Raw genomic sequence first — 8,841 nt, forward strand, 5'->3', positions numbered from 1 at the left:
TACTAGTCGAAAATCTAGAAATTCGAGAACTAGTGAGCTAGTAAATCTAAAAAATGCCTAACCTAATCAAGTGAAAATGCAATGGGGTAATTTTTTTATGAACTATAATGTTTTTTTGATATAATGCAAGTGTAACAAACTTGATTGAAGCTCATTAGCATGCTCTAAAAAATAGCAGAAATTTATTGTTCTTTGCCATAAAGGAGTTCCAGAAATCTAGATTTGGGAATAAGAAGACTAATCCAAGCAGCTCAATGATTACTATGAAATTCCAAAGATTTTCCAAGGATGAAATAATTCTTGTGATCCTACAAAAGAACTTACATCAACTATTTAACACAATCCTACAACAAGAAATCATTAATACCAAATGCAGAAATAGAAATAAATAAAAAAAAGAGATGCATGTGAATAAGAAGGAAAGTAACAAAGCAAGATCTTAATCAATATTGTCAGGAGAGAGGAAAACCTAGAAGAAAGGAGGGAAAGCGGCGTTCGGCTCCAAGAATGAACCCTGGTTCTGCCGCCTCCATGCCCTCGGCCGCCGGCGGGGCTCGGATCGTTCTGGCTGCGAAGGGAATCGAGAGACTCAGGCAAGAAACAAGAATTTGTATGTCCGCTGCAGCTTTGCAAGACGGCCACACCAGGAACGCAGGCGCCGCAGGCTCATACGCGCATGCAAACCTCTTGGCCGAGAGATCTGGGGTAGCATGGCCCCGATCTGACGAGCTAGGGTTCATTTTAAATGACAGGGTCGAAGATCAAGCATGGTGGGGGATTATGAACCTGGATCCTCGATGTCTTGAGATTCCTCTGCTCTCGGCTGCGCAGATCTGGGCTTTGTTCACCCTGACGCAGCGTTTTAATAGAGGATTCACTGATCCCTTTGTAGCAGATTCGCGTGGGATCAATAAGCCTCTGTTGCCCATGAGGCGAATCCAGGAACCGCGAATCAAACAATGCATATGCCTGCCCTCTCCACAGATCTGCAGGGGAAGGACGCGTTTGGAACCCTCTTCATCATTCCAGATACAAATCAAGATCTTGACAGGCAAATCTATGTTGCTATGGGTAAGCCAGACGGATCTAGTGCAGCATCTCAAGCAGACACTGTACATCAAGCTGGGGATCCCCTCTGCAGCACAACGACTTCTCCACGAAGGTAAACAACTTGAGGATCTGTACCCTATTTCTTTTTACGGAATTAAGAAAGATGCATCTATTATTTTAACCCTTCGTTTGAGAGGAGGAGCTGCTGGAGAGCCATCCACAGCTAAATCATTTTCATATAAAGATGCAGTCCATGCCAAGAAGCCTGACAAGACAGCTCCACCAGTTCAGGCTGTACCCAAGCCTTTTTTGGTAGACAAAGTGGAGGAGGTTCCCTCTGTTGAGATCTCCTACCCTAACCTGGCAGACGACACCCAAAAATTTGCAGAAAGGGCCATCATATGCAGATTCAATGGGCTCTGGCCACGCTCAAAAGATCTTTCGGACTGGATCTATGATAACTGGACACACAGTTGCAAGATCTACTTCTGTGCAAAGGGATATTTTATAGTGTTGTTCGACAGTCTCGAGCACTACGAAAAGGCCTTAGAGGAAGGCCCTTGGTTCATGGGTACAGCAGGCCTCTTCCTAACTCCATGGTTCCCAGACTTTGACCCAGCTTCTGCAGTTATCACAAAAGCCCCTGTATGGATCAGGCTTCCAAATCTCCCTTTACATCTGTGGACAACAGAAGTATACAGGCAGATAGGCAACGCTTTGGGCTGTTTTCTAATGGGAGATTACTAGAGGGAAATGAAAGGCCTCTACACTTACGCCAGAATCTGTGTAGAGCTAGATCTAAGCAAGGGTCTGCCAGAGCAAATCAATCTCAAGATCAGGGACACAGTGTGGACCCAGTTTTTAGATTATGAAAATACTGCCTTCCGATGCCGCCATTGTCACCTAACAGGGCATCTACAGGCCTCATGCCCATCACTGTCAGCAAGAGCGAAAAAGGGAATCTTCGCAAAATCCAAACCCAAGCGTTGGGCTCCCTGTACTCCGCAGCCAGCTCGAAGCTCCAGCACCCCAAGTTCAGAGGACGGGGAAAGCGATTCAGAACCGGACCAGGCGCCTCAACCAATGGATTCACCCATGAATACCATGGGGCACACCCATGGCTCAGCTATAGCCCAGAAACGCGTCCATGAGACCTCCTCGGAATCAGAAAAGGAATTCCCGATGAAAGAGAATTCCAGTCTTCAAGTTGTCTTGGCTCATTCCCCTCAGGGTGGATGGACAAAAGTCAACAAAAAGAAAGGGAAAAAACAATGTGTTGTAGGTTCTGCCCCTATGGGGGATTTAGGCAGTCTGTGATTTCTAGTCATCTGATGTAGCTATGAGTTTGAATCTTTCTTCCGGAACCGAGGTTGATGGATCCATCATTTCCGGTCTGCCGGTTTTTGCTTATTTTAATTGTACTATATTACTCTTAATAGAATTAGTCTTTAACGAGAAAAAAAAAGAAGTGAAAAGAAGGAAATAAATTGATACAAAAGGGATTTGAGGCTCCTAGGATGGCCAAGCCCAAAGAAACTCAGAGACCTATGGAGGAGAACAAGATTTAGAAGTTGAACATGACACTAATCTTCATTATTTTCATCGATAGAATTACATCCCTATAAGAAAATACAATGGAGCTATAAAAATACGAGTTATCTCCACAAGAACACTAACGAAAATCTCCCCCTAGAGGAAATTTCGACTTGGTACTTATAAAAAATGATCAGGAATCATTCCCTTGATTAGTGGATCTAGTCCCCAATACTAGGAATCTGCATTAAATGGCAGGGAACACATTTCTAGATTTTCTCAATCATTCCCTAGAGGAAAATTTGACTTGCTACTTATACAAAATTATTAGGAATCATTCCCCATGAATGGAGGAAGATTTCCCCACCAAAACCCCTTGATTAGTGGATCTGGTCCCCAATACTAGTAATTTACATTAAATGGCAGGGAACACATTCCTAGATTTTCTCAATCATTGGAGTTCCACAATCTGTGCCATAATTCCATGATATCTTGTTGATTTATTATTTATTATTTGATCCTCCTATAGTAGGGAGCAAGTCCCTAAATTATCTCCTCCTCCAAATCATCACAATCTTCCCAATATTCTCATAATATTCCACAAAATAAATAATATTAGGCACAAATATCCAATTATTCATAAACCTTCATAATGAATATATTAAAGTTAAAATACATTATCTAATGCAGAAAGAGAGGTTTAATGTGCTAAAGGATGGTCACAGGCATTAAATTAATATTTGATTTAGAGGTATGGGGCTTAATTTATGTCTAATTTAGAGGTCCATCAACCATCTGCTGTGGATTGAAACAAGGGAGGAGTCTACTAATTTGGAGGAAGGGTTTCCTAACACACAACTCATCACGATACTAGTAGCAATAATCATTTTGCAAATATTATCCACTTTTTGACTACAGGGATGACTCCAAAATGGTATATCGGTCAACAAAAGAAGGAACTAGTGGTGCGTGCGGCGGATTTTTCGATGATTGCTGGACACTTGTATAAGATGGTTGCTGACGAGATCTTGCAAAGGTATGTGCCTGATTTGGAGAGAAACAACATCCTCGTGGAAGCTCATGGAGGGGCTACGGGAGGACATTATGTAGGAAAAGCAACAATCCAGAATATTTTGCATGCGGGTCCATGGTGGCCTACGCTGCATAAAGATTCTAAAGTGTATTGTAGGGCATGCGATGCATGTCAGTGAATGAGTAGACCATTGCAAAGGGACAAATTGCCACTAAATCCTCAAGTATCATTGCAACCATTTGAAAAATGGGTAATTGATTTTGTGGGGCGAATTCAGCCCCAAGGAATGAAGACAGGTGCGTGCTATATCATCACCACGATAGAGTACCTAACTAGATGGGCGGAGGTACAGCTAGTGAAGGATTGTATAGGGGATACAACAACAAAGTTCTTGTTTGAGTATGTGTTAACCAAATTTGGCTGCCCAAAAGTGTTGATGAGTGATTAGGGTACGCACTTCCTAAAAGAAATGATCAGTGCGTTGACAGAAGAGTTCCAGGTTTATCATTAGGAGAGCACACCATATCATCCTCAGGCTAATGGAATAGTTGAGGACTTTAATAATATCCTTGAGAACACACTGACAAAGATTTGTAACGCACAATAGAATGAATGGGATGTGTGCATACTTGTAGGGTTATGAGCATACATGACTACTTGCAAAAAGCTTCCAGGTTAGACACCTTTTCGATTGGTCAATGGCATAGAAACTCTTATGCCTGTGGAATATATCGTGCCTAGTCTATGCATAGTAGCTTTCACAGGTATGGCAGATTGTGAAGCCTTGGAAGAACGGCTTGCGCAGCTAACGAAGCTTGAAGAAGACGGATTCTTAGCTAGATTCCATCAACAAGTATAGAAGGAAGGTGAAAAAGCATGGCACGATCGACACATCAAGCTCCACATGTTCAAGGTCAATTATTTGGTCTTATTGTATGATAGCAAGTTCACTAAGTTTCCAGGGAAATTTCAGATGCACTGGCTTGGGCCATATGTTATCAAAGAGATTACAGATGGAGGCATAGTTAAGCTCACGAAGCTAAATGGAGAACCTTTTTCGGTAAGGGTGAATGGCAGCTGATTGAAGCCATACATAGGAGACTTGGCTCAATGACTATATGGTGGTGTTGTGACCATCAACAACCCCCCTTTTTATTAGTGTTAGCAATAACATTAATAAATGGGGACCATTCTAAAAATCAAAACTTAGCACTTAAGATTAGATTTTTGTTTTCAATAAAACATGATATCAAGGCCAATTTTCCAAAAAAATATGAATTCCTACCTTTTCACGCTTCATGCGCATAAAAAAGTTATAATTGTTGAGCTTCCTTATGAAAAAGCACAATATAATCACAAAGCTAGGAAAACCCTTGTAAGCGGAAAATCTTGAGTACTAAGCAAAAAAACTTTAACACCTGATCTTTTAAGGATAAGCATCGCATCGCATTGCATCGCAAAAGGGTAATGACATGAATTCTTTATTAAGAAACTCTTTGAAAAGTGAGAATGCGAGACTGCGAGATCGCAAGTCTTATAAACTTACCGCATATCGCAGATTCCATTAATCACAACACCACTTAATACAAAACGCCTAGATATTGTGAAATGCGATAAAGCTCTCGCAAATCGCATCTCGCAGCCGCATGATGAAACGAATGATTGTTAAAAAATAAAAGGTTTTGCGATATCACAATCTGCGATATTGCGAAGCAAATCACAAAATCGCTTTATCGCAAATCTAAGGGCTCAAAGTTCAATGATTATTTTCTATCGTTCGATGGAAGAGTTATGAGCATTAATGTTTTCTTAATGGCCCATTCATGATATTTATTAAAATCAAATCAGATCTAGTTTAAAGCGTTATTTCACGTAAGGTGATATCTTTGATATGATTTTAAAATTAAAATCTTTCTCGTCACCTTATTTTCGATCATTATTCATTATATTCCTTATTGTGTCTTCGTTCTCTACTTGTGAACTTGCAGGAGCGGTACGCAGAACAACACACAGAGCAGTATGCAGAACATAATGGGAAAGAAAGGAAAAGCTCCAGTATCTGAAAAATCAGAGATGACTCCACTATTCACGGACACCACTTGTACCAGGGAAGCAGGGATATCTACTTGGGAAGGCATGTATCAACTATTAGAAGAAGAAAACTTGAGAATAATGGAGGTTATAGCTATGGCATATGGAAAAGGATCATCTGAAGCATCATTAACAGAGCTTGCATGCTCGTTTCTACACCGTGTCGCAACAAGGCATAAGATACTCCCTTACACAGATATGGAAAAATGGGTTATAGACCACACCGAGATATCTGACAGGAAATTCAAGACGTGGAACCAAGAAGTCATGGGTTCATTTACCCCACATAATTTAAGGTGCATGTATCACTTGCCAGAGGCCCGGCTAGCTATAACAAACAGTTCGTGGAGAAATTCGCTAAGGAGAACGAGGATTTGGCAGACACCACAAAAGGCTGGTCTACGAAGGAGGACCCATTAAAGAAAGACAAGAATGGTATGTATGCTACTGGCTCCCTTGCTTCTCCCTATTACTTTGTTGCTGCAATGTTGTGTAGGCTATTCGGAAAGCTTGATATCAATTAGTTTTCGCCTGAGTGGTTACCTTTATAGGATGCGGCCACCAATGCAACCATAATGGTTTGGGCCCAAATTTTGTTTGATAATTTAGCTTTTGCTATTCTAAATTATCGAACTAAAAGAAGTCTTGCCCAGAGGTTTTATCCTCCCTTCTTTCTAGCTGCCTATGTCATCGATGCCGTTTGTTTCGTATTTGATTTTCCCATTATGGGGTGGAAATGGACTGTACAGAACTCCCTACCTATCCAAGTCTACCACAAAGAGCTGTGGGAATCCAATTTCAACCCACATTTCTATACGATTTGTCATGGAGTAATGCTTCCAATTCATAAAATGTTGTATAACAAAGACGCCCAAAGATTCTCCCCAAAAGCTGAAATTGACATTCTCCCTATGGGAAGGTGGTTTGGAGAGAAATCATTTACCTACATTAGGATTTTTGGGAGCATTTCCTCACCTCATGTGCTTCCTTTGTATGTCCCTGACAAACTTATGGCCCGAGAAATAGCCTACCAGACCTGTGGTATTGGAGGGATGAGCAGAGAACTTAAGGATAAGAAGAAGGCCATATGGCCCCAATTCCCTGTAGTCTCTGGGGCTTTTGCATTATTTGACCTGGGCCATGCTTTTAGGGAGGTGGATAACATGTTGTGTTTACAATTGCCGAAATTCCCAGGGAGGCAGTATGATCCCTTTGATGTTATAAAGAAATTTACAACCATGGTCAAAATAAATATATTTACCAAGGAAGACGATCTCTTCGATGATGTCTTTCAGCAGGAAAGCTCTCTCGAAGAAATTCTACATATGGCACAACTTCAATTTGATCAAGGGAAGTTTCAAGAGTTCACTCACTACAGAGAATGGAGATTAGCAAATGTCCTATTGGACAAATTGCGTATAGAACCAATAAGGGAGCCCACTCCCAGCATTAGCATAAGTGGAAGCTTGGGACAAGGAAAGTCTAAATCAAAGTATGAAACGGAATCATCTGAAACGTCTAATAAATAGTCAGGGAGCAAACACAGTAGAAGCGAAGGGTCAGTCAAAGATACAACTCAGTCTAGAGAGAATCCTGATCAGCAGATTGTGTCCCCAAAACAGGTTGAGACTCCCACTCCCCTCGTGAAGCCAATAAAGCCAATCATAGTAGATCTGGAGAAGGAATGGAAAAAATTTAATAAGTTAATTAACACTGATGAGAAAAGTGTAGAGCCACTAAGGAATCCAGTACAGACAACCACATAAATGATAATTGAAAGGGTTGTTAATACTCAACAGACTGACCACATTCCTGTAACCCCTTCATCTAAAATTATACTGAGGATAGAGGAGATTCCTCCTTTGAATGTATTTTACAATCCGCAGCATAAATATGTTGTCAGGAGATAGAGAGAGAAGCGAAAAATAGATAGTGTGCTCTCACTTGAAGAGGAACCTTTGGACGTCCTTTGGCAAGACCCAACTACTTATCCATTAGAGAACCTGACCAGACTCTCTCAAATCGCAGGAGCTTATGCTTCTGCTAATAAAGCATATGAAATTCAAGTGTTACTTAAGGAAAAAGAGGATAAAATCCTATTTTTGAAACAACAACTATAGCAAGCCAGCGTCAGCCAAGAAGCAGAGGAGAAATTGGCAAAGTTACAACAGGAGTTCCAACAAATGTAGTTAGGATTTCAGAATAATCTGGCCGATAAGGAACAACAGTTTCAAGCCACAATCGAACTGCACAAGGATGACCCTAAAGTTGAATAATTTGTCACAGAAGCCCTTGCCCTGAATGACCAACTCTTACAACAACAAAAAATGCTTTGCCAAAGAATATCGCAATGGAATTCCCACTGCGAGAAAATCTACAATATTACAAATTGAGTTGTAGATTTACGACTTGATTATGATTTGATGTTTAAGAAGGTGTCTGACTTCATGAATTGGTAAAAGACAGAGGAAGGGAAAAGAGCAGAATTGCCCAAGATAGATGAATCCCATAAAGAAATGCTATTTGATAAATGGGATACACAGCGTAAAGAAGCAGAGTAGGCAATGGAGGAGGCAACGACAGTGGCAAGCAATATCATTGACTGTATCAATGAAAATATGCACAAAGCCAATCTAATATCAGAAACCTCTCCAGGATTCCTTCCAAAAGCACAACAGCTGCAAACAAGGTGGAAATAGACAGCAAAAGAAAAAGCAGAGTCAATTAAGAAGATAACAAAGTTAAATTGGGACACTTATTGGCAATATCTAGTAAAACCACACAGTCAATGTATGACTCTAAAGTGCCTTACAACTTCTGTTGAGAAGATAGCACCAGCACTTGCTGATTCCGTTTTCACAGGTAAATTGAAATCTGAGGTCGGCCAACCGACACTCCTGAAGCCAATGCTGGACATTTGTAACTTAATGGAACAGATGCATAATTAATCCTAGATACAATTTTAGTTTAATTTTAGCTTATTTTTTCTTTGAATGAGGATGGTCGTTTTAAACCTCCTCCTACATTTTCGTAATAACTATTTTTAGTTTTCATTAGAGTAGTATTTAAACCCCTCTCATGCATTTAGAGAGGGGTCCAGAAATGTGTCAAAAACGATTCTTCAAAACATGCAC

This window comes from Pinus tabuliformis, chromosome 1_2 (assembly GCF_031772625.1).
Source record: "Pinus tabuliformis cultivar Carrire ecotype Pingquan chromosome 1_2, CPIR1, whole genome shotgun sequence".
NCBI classification, from domain to species: Eukaryota; Viridiplantae; Streptophyta; class Pinopsida; order Pinales; family Pinaceae; genus Pinus; species Pinus tabuliformis.